Source organism: Macaca fascicularis, chromosome 4 (assembly GCF_037993035.2).
Source record: "Macaca fascicularis isolate 582-1 chromosome 4, T2T-MFA8v1.1".
Lineage (NCBI taxonomy): Eukaryota > Metazoa > Chordata > Mammalia > Primates > Cercopithecidae > Macaca > Macaca fascicularis.
This window is the reverse complement of record NC_088378.1, coordinates 150,684,203-150,696,974: the sequence shown is the minus strand read 5'-3', so window position 1 is coordinate 150,696,974 and position 12,772 is coordinate 150,684,203. Positions and strand designations below refer to the sequence as shown.

Here is a 12,772-nt window from a genome sequence, read left to right as displayed (position 1 = left end):
AAGTTTGCTCCTTTTTGAATGCTTTTCCTAAAACTTAAATTTTTCATTAGAGTTTTTTATCATGACCCCAAATTATGGTTAATTATCCTCTGCATCAAACCTTCTCTTTTCAAATTACTGTGTATTTTCTGCCTCTTAAGTAGACTTCAACTGACACATTACTTTTGAAAAAAATTATTGAAGTGTAATTAACAGACAAAAAACTGTACATATTTAAAGTATACAATTTGATGTTTTGACATATGTATACACCCATAAAATACAATCAAGATAATCAACATATTCATCATCCCTCAAATATTTCCTCGTGTTAAATGGTATTTAGGGGATCATGTAAAGAGAAATTGAGCTAGGGATGTGTTTAGTTTGGGTTCATTAGGATAGGTTTGTATGGTTCACAGTCACTTTCATGGATGGTTAAGACTGCCAGTCATCTTGGTTTAGGAATGGCTTCTGCAATTAATTTTGTTGCCTACTGCTCTTGCAAGCATCTTGATAGGAAGTGCCTGGGCCATGTGAATATATCCTATAGTACTGAGCATGGACCTATGTGGGTAACGAAGGAAAAAGGAGGTTCAGAATATATAAGAAAATAGAGCGGGACCTTGTTTGTGGAAAATTGTTCTAAATCCTGCACTCACATGAACAAAGATTTGAATGAGGTTTTTGTAAGTTATCAACAAAACTTTTAATAAAGTTACTAATAATACATTATTTAATAAGAAGCTAAAATTATTGTTAAATGATCAATCATATAAAGAAAATAAATATTTATTAACCATGCTCAAGGACAGTCTAAATTTCCTATTTATTCTCTCTCTTTTTTTGGAGACAGGGCTATCACCCAGCCTGGGGTGCAGTGGCATGATCATGGCTCACTGCAGCTTTGACTTCCTGGGTTCAAGTGATCCTCCCACCTCAGCCTCCCAAGTAGCTGGGACTACAGGCATGTGCCACCTCACCTGGCTATTTTTTTTTTTTTTAAATTTTGTGTAGAGATGGGGTTTTACCATGTTGCCCAGGCTGGTCTCGAACTCCTGGGCTCAAGTGATTCTCTCACCTCAGCTTCACAATGTGCTGGGATTTCAGGCATGAGTCACCACGCCCAGCCATCTCTTTATATAAAAGATTGCAAAATTATTGTTTGTAGAGAAATGATCAAAGGGGCTAAAGCCAAAAATGTGAGAAAAAGGTATTGTAGAGGTGGGTCTGACAGGTTATTAATAAAATTTTTTTGCTTTCCTTGAATTTACAATGTTTGTGGTAATGATGGATGATGATGTTCCTATAAGCTAAATTCATTAACTCCCTTTGTGGATATCTGCTATGTTACCAAAGATTTCTTCTTTATATCTTCTCAAAATTGTAGCTATTGCTATTTAAACCTAATTCATCTCACTGCATAATGAGAACCTCTCGTTAGCATTTACTATTTATTTTATACGGTCAATGTCTATGATGACTATATTTTACAAGTTAAAACATAACTTTTTCCTAGTTTATACATTTATGGTTTTATAGAATATGATATTTAAACACTTATGACAGTGTCCAATTAATTTGTATTTACTTACATACTTCAAGAATTACCTTTATTATAAAAAGTACATAAAAATTGAGTGCATATTTTGAGTATGTATTTCATGTATATATAAATATATTTGTGAAAATTATACTGGAAAATTGAGGACAATGTTATTTAGAGTGTTATTTGTTCCATAATTGTTTTTAGGTGTGTATTTTATTTTCATTTAAAATTTAGCATTAAAATTGGTGGCTTTAGACATATTTTACGTTAAAGACAAAGGTTAGAAATTCTTTTATGTATTGTGCCTTAAGAATTATTCAATACAGCATAAGTCAGATCATAAATATGCTTGTATTCTATTCTATTTACTTATAAGGCAAATGTATTATTTTCTGACATTTATATTTTGCTTTTATGTTTCATGAGCATCTTTTTAGTTTAAATAGATTTCTTTTCTTCTTTTCTCTCTTCATTTGTCATTTTTTTTTTCACAGTCAGATTCACTGAATCCCAAGACAAGGAGCTCTTTGGTAATGGGCTAGAGGAAAGTGTGAAAGAATGGTTTAGAACTAATTCAAGAAAGAACAATCTGATTCCCACTTGGAGGAGGACGCAGGAGCTGAATCAGATGGGGCTGTGGTGCCTGGGGAGGAGGAAATTGTGAGTACTTGCTCTTGATTGAGTATCATTATCCTCCTGTTGTCTAGGAAGATGATTGTTATAATTAGCCACAAATGTCATGGGCAACTATAATTTACCTTTTCCTGTAACAACTGATAGTTTACCTTTTCAATGCCTCTTTTATCTTCCCACCATGGGGCTTTCCCCATCCCTCCATAACAATCAAATATAAAATAAAATATATTTATTTTATAGTATGTGCCTGTCAATGTATACTTATAGTAATAATGTGACTATTCATTTTTAAAAAGTCATAAAGTGGCTACTTGCCCCAATTTCAGGCTCCTTTAAAATTAAAGTTCCTATAAGAAAAAATTAGAAATCATGAGGTTATATAATAGGAATGCTGGTGGAGTCTTTAGAGATATTTTAGGACCATTTCTTATTAATCTTATTTCTAAATATAGTATAAAGAGATGTTATTAATTGGGTTGCATAATGCCTTTGAAATGCAATATTAATATCCTTTGGATTTTATTTGTAGTATAATTTCTTAATTCCATTTTATGTTATAATAATTCAGTGGAAGTATATATTTGTATTCTATTATAGAATAGTTATAGTTTCTATGCTATTTTAATTTTTTAAATAGAAATACAATAGTTTGTATTCTATTTTTAGTAAGTTACTTTAGTAAGAACTAACTCTTGAGTTGAATTTTAAAAATAGAATAAAAATCACAATATTTTATAAAGCATTATATAATTGTGAAGAATTTTTTACTAGCATGTACCTTTGCTAGATACTAACCAAATAATAACCAAATGCACTGAATTGCCTTTGAATGAAAGTCGCTCAAGTGCTCTTTTTAAAAAATGTCTCACTGTTTTGGACTTCATACTATATTTATTTATTTATTTAGAGATGGAGTCTCACTCTGTCGCCCAGGCTGGAGTGCAGTGGTGTGATCTCAGCTCACTGCAACCTCTGCCTCCTGGGTTCAAGTGATTCTCCTGCCTCAGCTTCCCGAGTAGCTGGGACTACAGGTGCACACCACCGCGTCCGGCTAATTTTTATATTTTTAGTAGAGACAGGGTTTTGCCATGTTGGCGAGGCTGGACTTGAACTCCTGAGCTCAGGTGATTTGCCTGCCTCAGCCTCCCAAAGTGTTGGGATTACAGGCATGAGCCATAGCGCCTGGCTTCATACTATACTTAGATTAATAAGTTTCATTGCATATTTTTAAGTAACCCTAGAAAGTTATATTTAGAATAGTAATTCAATGAAAACAAATCAGTGACATAAATAGCTAGTAAATCCAGGCCAAAGATAAATGTTCCCAAAACTGAGGAGAGATGGGACTAACATCTTACAATGATATGCTTTTGTTTGTATATAGCTACTGTCTTAACATTTTTGTTTCTTTTACTACTACAATTTTAAAATGAATGGTCAACATCTGATGTCTGCCTGTCTGCCTGTCTGCCTTACATCCTTATGACCTGAATTTGTTCTGCGTGTCCTCACTGAGACGTTGTGCTAGGATGTCATTAATAAATTATTTCTACAATATACAATGACCATTTGCTCAGTGTTCATTCTCCATGACATCTCTGCAAATTTAAAATTGCTGACCACACCCTCCTACTCGAAAGAAGTGGCTTTTGTGGTATCCATTTTGAGTTGTCTTATCTCTGGATTACTTCTACTCTTGCTACTATGGTTTTTTCCGTGTTTCTAAATGTGCGTGTTCCTTAATGCCCAGTTTTAGAACATGCACTCTTTTCCTTCTTCTTTAGGAAATATCTATTTTCTAGGCTTCAGTTGTCATTTCTGTGTGGATAAAATTATGATAAATAACATTTTTCCATCTCCAGAGTTGTCTTGTTGAATCTCCTAGAGTCAAGGAATAAAAGAAAAATAACGAGATTAAGGATTTTTTTTTGAGATCATAAAATTATATAGTCACAGAGTTAAAAATATGGAAATAACTGGAATTATGGAGATTCTATCAGGAAGGTTCCTGTTTGTTTCATTTTTCAAAAATTTTGCTCTTGTTTGAAAAAGGATGCATTTTTTCTTTTCAATTTTTATGTTTTATTCCTTGTCTCTTTAATTTTAGAGGTGGTTCTTGTGTTGTTGCATATTTTTAAATTAAAGGCCAATAAAATATAGACTATATTTATCTATTTTCATGCAATTAGAATAATTTTATTACAGTAAGTTCCTTTAAGCAAAGGTACATAGTTTTTTTAGGTTATGGAAAAATTAAATTACTGTATATACTCAAAGTTCTGTTAGTGGCACTGGAGCAAGACTGTTATTTTAAAACCACTTGCTGATTTTGCTGGCAGTGATTTTGATGAAATATAATAATATGTTTTATTTATAAAGTGCTTTTCACCTGTACATTCAGAGTGTCTGGATTTCTTTTCTTTTTCTTTTTTTTTTTTTTTTGAGTGTCTGGATTTCAAGTGATACCCAGAGTATGTCAGTTGATAACTTCACTTTCCGAGACCTGACGAACACATTTGCATAACGTTCATGCTTGTTGATTACTCGGGTCAAAAAGACCAAATTCACTGCATGTGTTGAAAATATCATAGGATTACTCAACAAACTCTTGAAATTTTTTCCTACCATATTATTTTTGTTTAAGGACAGGATTTGGGACAAACAAATGAACAAAAGCCGAAGACTTCTCTGTGAAAGACCTAAACTAGGGTCTTGTGTACTGAATAAAATATCACTATAAAAGAATGACACAAATTTCCTTATATGATTGTGGAATTAGTCATGTTATCTTAAAATCATAGCATCATACCACAACTATTATTGTCACCACAAAAGAGCAAAGAATACTTCAGTTTACTGTCTAAAGATTGGTTTTACTCATGAAAAAACGTTTCCCTGCCTCCTCTTAGTTATTGGAAGACATTACATAAAAAAGCCCCACAGTTGCTTCTGAGTAGTTAAAGCATGTTCTTAAGTGGTTAATTTTCTCCCCCATTTTCACGTTGTTCATATTCTTTCCCTTTTTCTTCTCTACCAGTTTCCATCTTTTCTAAGACAGTTAGGTAATGACTAGCAATACATTTGTCCATACCCTGGATAATTCAATACATTAAAACAACATGGAATTCAGTAAGAAATATTGCTAATTCCACGTGTCCTCTGCTCAGTGTCTTTGACTGTGGACTGCTGGCTGCTCATTTTGCTTTTTTAATTTGAAGGCTGGCTCTAAAAAACGTTTTCTTCTTTGTACCTCATTTTCTGAATTGAAAATATTTACATATCCACATATGGCATTCAACATATGTGGAAACTATATTTGATAGTAAAGAAAATTTTATACCAAATATTTGGTAGAAGTAAGCAAATATAATCTTAACATAATAGTAAGAGCGTACTTAGCATAATAGGAAGAGCACATGGACCATTACATGATCAAATATTTGCTATAAAAACATGTTGGAATAGAAAATTAATGTTACTATAAACACTTTTAAAGCACTGCTACATTGGAAATATAGAAATGGAAATTAAAGTAACTTACTTGAATAATTTTATTCAAACTATTACTATTAAACTTAGTTGAATAGTCCTGTTCAAACTATTTCTATTCCTAGTCAAACTATGAGTAAACTGCAGCACTGTAAGTTACCAAACATTGTAAGACTTACAAAAATATCACCATACTCATATCCTTATTAAATTCATTCTGTGATCCAGCAGCTGGCACAACATATAGTAAATATTATGACAAATCTATTGAGAAGCATTTTGGGGTGTAGCATTGAAGAAAATAATTTCTGCATGATGTAGGGCAAAAAATTAAGATATTAAGAGTAAATACTTTCACGAAAGATCTAAATTTTCTAAAGAATGATGTAAGACATTCCATATTATGCTTATTTAGTTTATATTTGTACTAAAAATTTTGAATTTAGTTTTATTTCACTATAAGATGTCCCTCTGATATCCTAGGTAAAATAAAAATAACAAGCGAAAAAAAAAAAAAAAACTCCAACATCCTGAGAGAAGTCAATTTAATTTTATTTTTAAAGCTTTAATATTTGGGATTTATGCTCTCATCCTCAATTCTGTTCAAAAGGAATAAAAGCTTAAAGCAGCAACGTATTTATTTTCTCCTCCTCCAAATCTTAGACTATGTTATTATTAACAGTTACTTGATTAAAAATGCATACCAGTTTTCCTTTTATTTTTCTTTTTCTTTAAAGTAAAGCATGTTACTCAACCCCATATTGTCCATGAAAGGAAAACAAATCTTGGGCATATCTACTCCACTATTATAGATGTAAAGCAGACCCAAAGCACACCAAGGAATTATAATGTCACTCAAAGGAAATTAAATTAAAAGTAATTTAACCTAAGAAATAAAAGAAAAACAACAATAAGGATATTAAATACATACCACAAAAACCTATACACTTGCTACAAATAAATCAAAAGCTAGACGAAGCCTTCTAACAATCAACTGAAAAATTGTAAAGTGGACCATTTTATAGTTTACAGAATTTATATGTTTAAAAATAGACTGTTCGGCCGGGCGCGGTGGCTCAAGCCTGTAATCCCAGCACTTTGGGAGGCCGAGGCGGGTGGATCACGAGGTCAGGAGATCGAGACTATCCTGGCTAACATGGTGAAACCCCGTCTCTACTAAAAATACAAAAAAAAACTAGCCGGGCGTGGTGGCGGGCGCCTGTAGTCTCAGCTACTTGGGAGGCTGAGGTGGGAGAATGGCGTGAACCCGGGAGGCGGAGCTTGCAGTGAGCCGAGATCACGCCACTGCACTCCAGCCTGGGAGACACAGCGAGACTCCGTCTCAAAAAAAAAAAAAAAAAAAAAAAAAAAAAAAAAAATAGACTGTTCAAGAGGTAATCATTCCGTGTACTAGTCCCAGAAAGAAATTCTTACAAGGTTCTTCATTAAGAGAACACTGTAAAGAACAATGTCCACAATCATATTTCTATAGCTGAATAGTTTGAAGGGTATGTTTTTAAAAAGTTTATATTAAATATTTAAGATTTTAGACTTATAATTATGTTTACATCAATATACTATATGTAAATTAATACATGAATATAATAAATCTATGTATATGAATATATAAATATATCAAAACATATATCATAGTTTTTTAGAGCATTATAACAAAGTAGGGAATAGAAAGGCAGACATATTTTCTATGGAAGTACATGGTACAGGTACCATGAATCAACAATGACTTGACTGGGTCCAGTGACCCACGCCTGTAATCTCAGCACTTTGGGAGGCCGAGGTGGGTGGATCACCTGAGGTCAGGGTTTTGAGACCAGCCTGGCCAAAATGGTGAAACCCTGTCTCTACAAAAAATACAAAAATTAGCCAGGTGTGGTGGCAGGCACCTGTAATCCCAGCTACTGGGGAGGCTGAGGCAGGAGAATCACTTGAACCCAGGAGGCAGAGGTTGCAGTGAGCCAAGATCATGCCACTGCACTCCAGCCTGGGTGACACAGCGAGACTGCATCTCAAAAAAAAAAAAAACCCAAAAAACAGTGAGTTTAAGTAGACACCTGGCCATGCCGTTTGTTGCTAAGGAGAGGGGCTCAGGGGCACTGCTCTAAAATAAAGTTATTTATTATTATTATTTTTTGAGATGGAGTCTCGCTCTGTTGCCCAGGCTGGAGTGCAATGGCGCAATCTCGGCTCACTGCAAGTTCTGCCTCCCGGGTTCACGCCATTCTCCTTCCTCAGCCTCCTGAGTGGCTGGGACTACAGGTGCCCACCACCACACCCGGCAATTTTTTTGTTTTGTTTTTCTTTGTATTTTCAGTAGAGACGAGGTTTCACTGCGTTAGCCAGGATGGTCTCAATCTCCTTTGTGATTCGCCCGCCTCGGCCTCCCAAAGCGCTGGAAAGTTATCATTTTTGGCAAACTATCCATAACATACAACTGGTTGGTCATTTATAATCTTATGCAGTAGGTTAGCTCATTTAGTTCTCTAGGTATATATTTTGTAGTCAATTCTTCTCTGCAGAAGAATGGCCTGCTTTTCAAAATGAACCACCCCAAATGTGCTTTCCTGAGACTTAAAAAAAATGGCCAAAGGACATGATTACTTTGTCTGCATATATAATTTTTAAGGATAATTTTTTTAAGCCATAGTACCTTCTGCTGGAGAACTTTAGGGTTGGTCCTTTTATCAGTATATCCAAAATTACATTCTGAGGAACTTCTTGCCTCTTCCCTAAAGGACTGAGAGACTTGGTATTCATTATATATTCTGTTAGGCAGACACTTTGCCTTTCCTAAGGGGATGTTAGTCTATCTCTGCTTAGATGGCTGCAAGGCATGGAGATAGTTCCAACTTAAGGCAGAACATAGAATAGCTCCATTCCAGGTAGCTGTTAAAGAGTACTTAGGTCCTTGCTGCTGCAATTTTATGAAAATGTCAGTTGAACAAAACTGTATTTATAAACATACACACACACACACACACACACATGATCACTGGATGGACATGTAGTCTAACAAGAAGATGCATTAATTGACTGAAAATTGCTGTTGGCCCTCAGACAACTGCCTTTATTGAATTGCTTCTTTGGTGCAGTGCCTCAGCCTACAGTGAGTGACTTTATAAGAAACAGTCTAGGAAACACATTGCTGCATTGAGTGTAAGAGTGTTGTTAAATTTGTCACATCACTTATTATCATTTTTATGAGGACCCATGGGAGAAAACTGTCTTAGATTTCAGAGATACTAATGCCTGTCCTGGGCCACATTTTACCCTCTCATCCATGCTACAAATAATGTAACTGATTGGGCCATTCTGAATCCTGGACTTCCTGGCTCTGTCCCCGAAGGCCCTCCTTGCCCTGGATCCCAGAAAATGTAGCATCAATATATGTGCTTCGTCTAGCAGGTTTCCAGATCCCTAGGCATCCTGTGTATTCACTTCAATCTTGACTTCAACAAATTTCTTCCATTGTCATTTTTTCTTGATTCCATTTATCATATTTTTAGCTTTTATTCTATCTTTTCTTAGTATATTGCATGGATTTTTAAAAGCTATTTTCAATAATTTATGAATGTGAGCATGAGAATCTTGAGAGCAGTCACGGCTTTGACCTTTCAATGTTACATGTCCTCTGAGTCTAGGGGCCCCTGTGTTCTGTAAGCTGCCCCCATATACAGTTAGCCCTCACTCAAAATTTGCTCACTGTTCTCGCTACAGGCATTTTCTGTGCAGACAAAATAGTATTTTACCACCTTCCCTAGGGAGGACATGAAACATGGTTGCTACTGCTTCTGTTTCTGCACATCACTTGTGCTATGCACTTGAAGCATATAAATTTTAATATAAAATTTAAGCCTTCTTGGAGGTATTAGATTCTGTGAGCTTAATGTTTTTGATGACTCATATTGTTACTAGTTTCTTTGGTGATTTAGTGAAAGATCTGAACTCTTCTCTGAAATGAACACACTCATTTAATAAAAAAATGAAACGTTTACATAATTATTTTGATAAGAGTTGACAGTAAAGCAGAAATTCTGGAAATGCTGGTACTAAATATCATCAGTAAACTCATTTCTCCTTTGTCTGAAAGTATTTCTTACTTAAATGGCACATCTGAAATTCAATGTATGCTGTGAGTTCCTTTAGCACTCACACTTTTAGAATAACTAAGATGAATATAGGAAAATCATTTCTATTAGGTTATCATTCACTCACTCATCCATTTATCCTGCAGGAAAATGCCCTGTATGATTCGAGGTACTGGGAATACTGAGGTAAGTATTACAAAATCCATGCCCCTGCGGAACTTATGCTCTAGTCAAGGGAGGAAGAGAACTAATGAATGAACTAATAAACAACTAAATGAGATAGTTTCAGATAGTTGTGGATGCACTGGATAAAAAGAAAGGTGGCCATGTATAGTAAGGTGGCCATGTATAGACTTTGGTTAGAGGGGTCAAGGTAGGTGTCTGATCTTTGATATGAAACTGGAATAATGACAGGGACCCAGACATGGAAAGATCTAGAGAAGAAACCCTTAAGGCAGAGGGAACAAATCACGCAAAGGTTCTTGGACGGGAATAAATTTGTGTTCTCAGGGTCCAGAGGGAAGGTCAGCACAACCTGAGCCAGGAATGTCACAAGAGGTGAGCCAGGAGGCTGGAAGGCAGGCCACTTGAGGTCTTTGGCTGTACATATCTTTTCTTTAGGCCCCTTGAGCATGTCATCTAACCTGTCTAGGCCTCAGTTTCCCCTTCTTTAAAGTAAAGGGGTAGAACTATCTCCTAGACTTGCTTGTGAAGATTTAGTGTGTTAATCGATGTTAGGTGCTTGGAAGAATGTCTGCCACTTAGTAAGAACTATATGTGTTATCTATTATTATTATGTATTTATGTACTTTCCCCCTAGCTAACAATTTATTGCTCTGATAGATTTTTAAAGCTAGAATAGGTCTTGGAAATCATATTAAATCTTGACATTTTACAGACGACACTTTAGCTCAGCAAGGTCAAATGGTTGATACAAGTTCCCAAAACTGGTAAGTAAATGTTTAGACTAGAATCTTGGTTTCTTGACTCTCAGGCCAAGAGCTTTCTACTATTAAATAGTGTTGGCCTTTAGCTATCAACCTTATGGCTTAGAATTGTTTTCCTTAGTATTTGCCTTATATAATTATATTGACGATAGTATTATTGAAGCTGTATTTTTTGGTAGAGACTGAGATAGTTACCACACTAGTAGTGAATTTACAAGCTAATGACTTACTGATAACTGAAAGATATTTGGAAATAATTAGGATCTTGCCATGAAGTTTATAACAGCTTTTGCCCCTAGTAAAATAGTAATACAGGCTATTATTTAAGATTATTCTATTTTATCTAATGAATTAACCACAGATTCAAATATCCCATTAGTAGCTTTAACTTTTGTACCTTTTGAATAAGATGAATATAGAAAAATTATTTTATTACATTTTTTCATTCATCTGTTTCCTCAACAACTACTCTGTACCCTGTACTAATCTAGAGACTAAAGATACCATTGTAAACAGTATAGAAGAGTGTCCTCTCATGGACCTTATACTCTAGTCAGGGGAAGCAGACAATAAACACATGAGTGAATTAATAAATAATGAAAAGGGTAATTTTAGGGTAGTCCCCAAACACTTTAAAATTGGGAAATCAGGTAATCAGTGATTTGTCAGTCTAATAAATAATAATGATATAACTAAAATCAGAAGTGTTAATCACACTTTAAGTGATTAGCCCATGTAAACAACTTATTTTTCCAAGCCTCAGTTCTCTAGCCTTACTACCCACCAATAAATGAGTTAATAGGTTACATAAATTAAAATGTAATTATGCACATAGTGTTATTAAACAGTGGGGTTAAATTAATATGTAGCAAAAAGAATGCTAAAATTACTTTACCTAAGAGGTATGATGTGGTGTCTCAGGTTAGTTTTAAATTTTAACTTGTCTCTTTCTACAACCTTATAGATTTTCCCAGACGTAGGAAAATTGGTTCCTGGGATAATCTTTATTTGTTTATTTTTCATTTGCTTCTCTATAGAAAGTCTCTTACCTACAAAAGGTTTTGTTCCCAAAGTTAATTTGGACACCATTCTGAACTCGTTTACCGTAGAAGCGGTGCTTAGCGTAGTCGTTAGGTTCAAATGTTGGTTTACAGAAGTTTATTTCACTGTTCTTGAAGCTGAAAAGTTGCACTTAATGGTGCTCCCTTGAGTTCTGGCCCAATTTGGTTGCAAGGAGTAAACAAAAGAGGTACATTTTTCTCTTTCCCTGAGCACAGACCTGGATCCAGTCCATCCTGGGAAGCAGATGAGATTTCCTCATGGCCCCCTCTGGTCTTCCCTCTCACACCCCTAACTGCTCGTGGCACTGTTCTCTTTAGGCGTCAGGACAGATTTTTTTTTTTCTTTTTCTAGTAAGAGCTATGTGTCCTCTATTTACTTTTTTCCATCTTATTGGAAGAATACCAAAGTTGATAATTGAGTAAACAATATGGATATTTGATTTTTCTAAATGCCAAATAGATGTATCACAGTGTCAAAATGATTTCCTTCATCTTTTGTTCAAGTATCTGTTTTTAGGGGCCAAGAACTTCCTCAGAGTTACCTTCTTTTGCTTCTGAACAATACCCTCTCCTCAGTTAGAGCTGTCACTGACTGGCCCCGATGTTCATAGAATATTCTTGCTTCTAACTTTGAGGTGGTACGCGGAGTTAAAATCTATGTGATTTAACCCAAGGCAAGCTTAGTCCTGTTAAAAGAGAGAGAGAAAAAAAAAGGCTGAAAAAGTATAGCAGTGTTAATTGATTAGTTTGGGTTCACCCTGCTGTTGGCATTTACTTTATTCTCTATATTGTCCTTGTATACTTTGTTGTCACTTTAGAGAAATCTGCTATATGAAATCCCAGCATAAGCAAAAAGCAAACGGAAGCAGTGAGTTTGTCCCACACCACTGTCAAGACAGTGCATAGGTCTGCAGCCTGCCAAAAATAGATGTGGTTTATAGTATGTTCAACTCCATTGCTCATATTTTTTCATTTCCTCTTCCCAGCTGAGTAAATGGAGGGGGG

The 12,772-nt window shown here is 35.0% G+C and overlaps 1 protein-coding gene across 1 annotated transcript in view; it reads left to right on the top strand.

Annotated features, from left to right (window-relative positions):
* The first annotated feature begins 2,027 nt into the window (after window positions 1-2,027).
* Window positions 2,028-12,772, top strand: part of HDGFL1 (HDGF like 1) — a 314,838-nt gene continuing 304,093 nt past the window's right edge. The window contains exons 1-2 of the transcript XR_012434171.1: window positions 2,028-2,188; window positions 9,906-9,945. The gene's annotated coding sequence lies outside the window, so the exon portion shown is untranslated. The remainder of the gene's footprint in view (window positions 2,189-9,905; window positions 9,946-12,772) is intronic.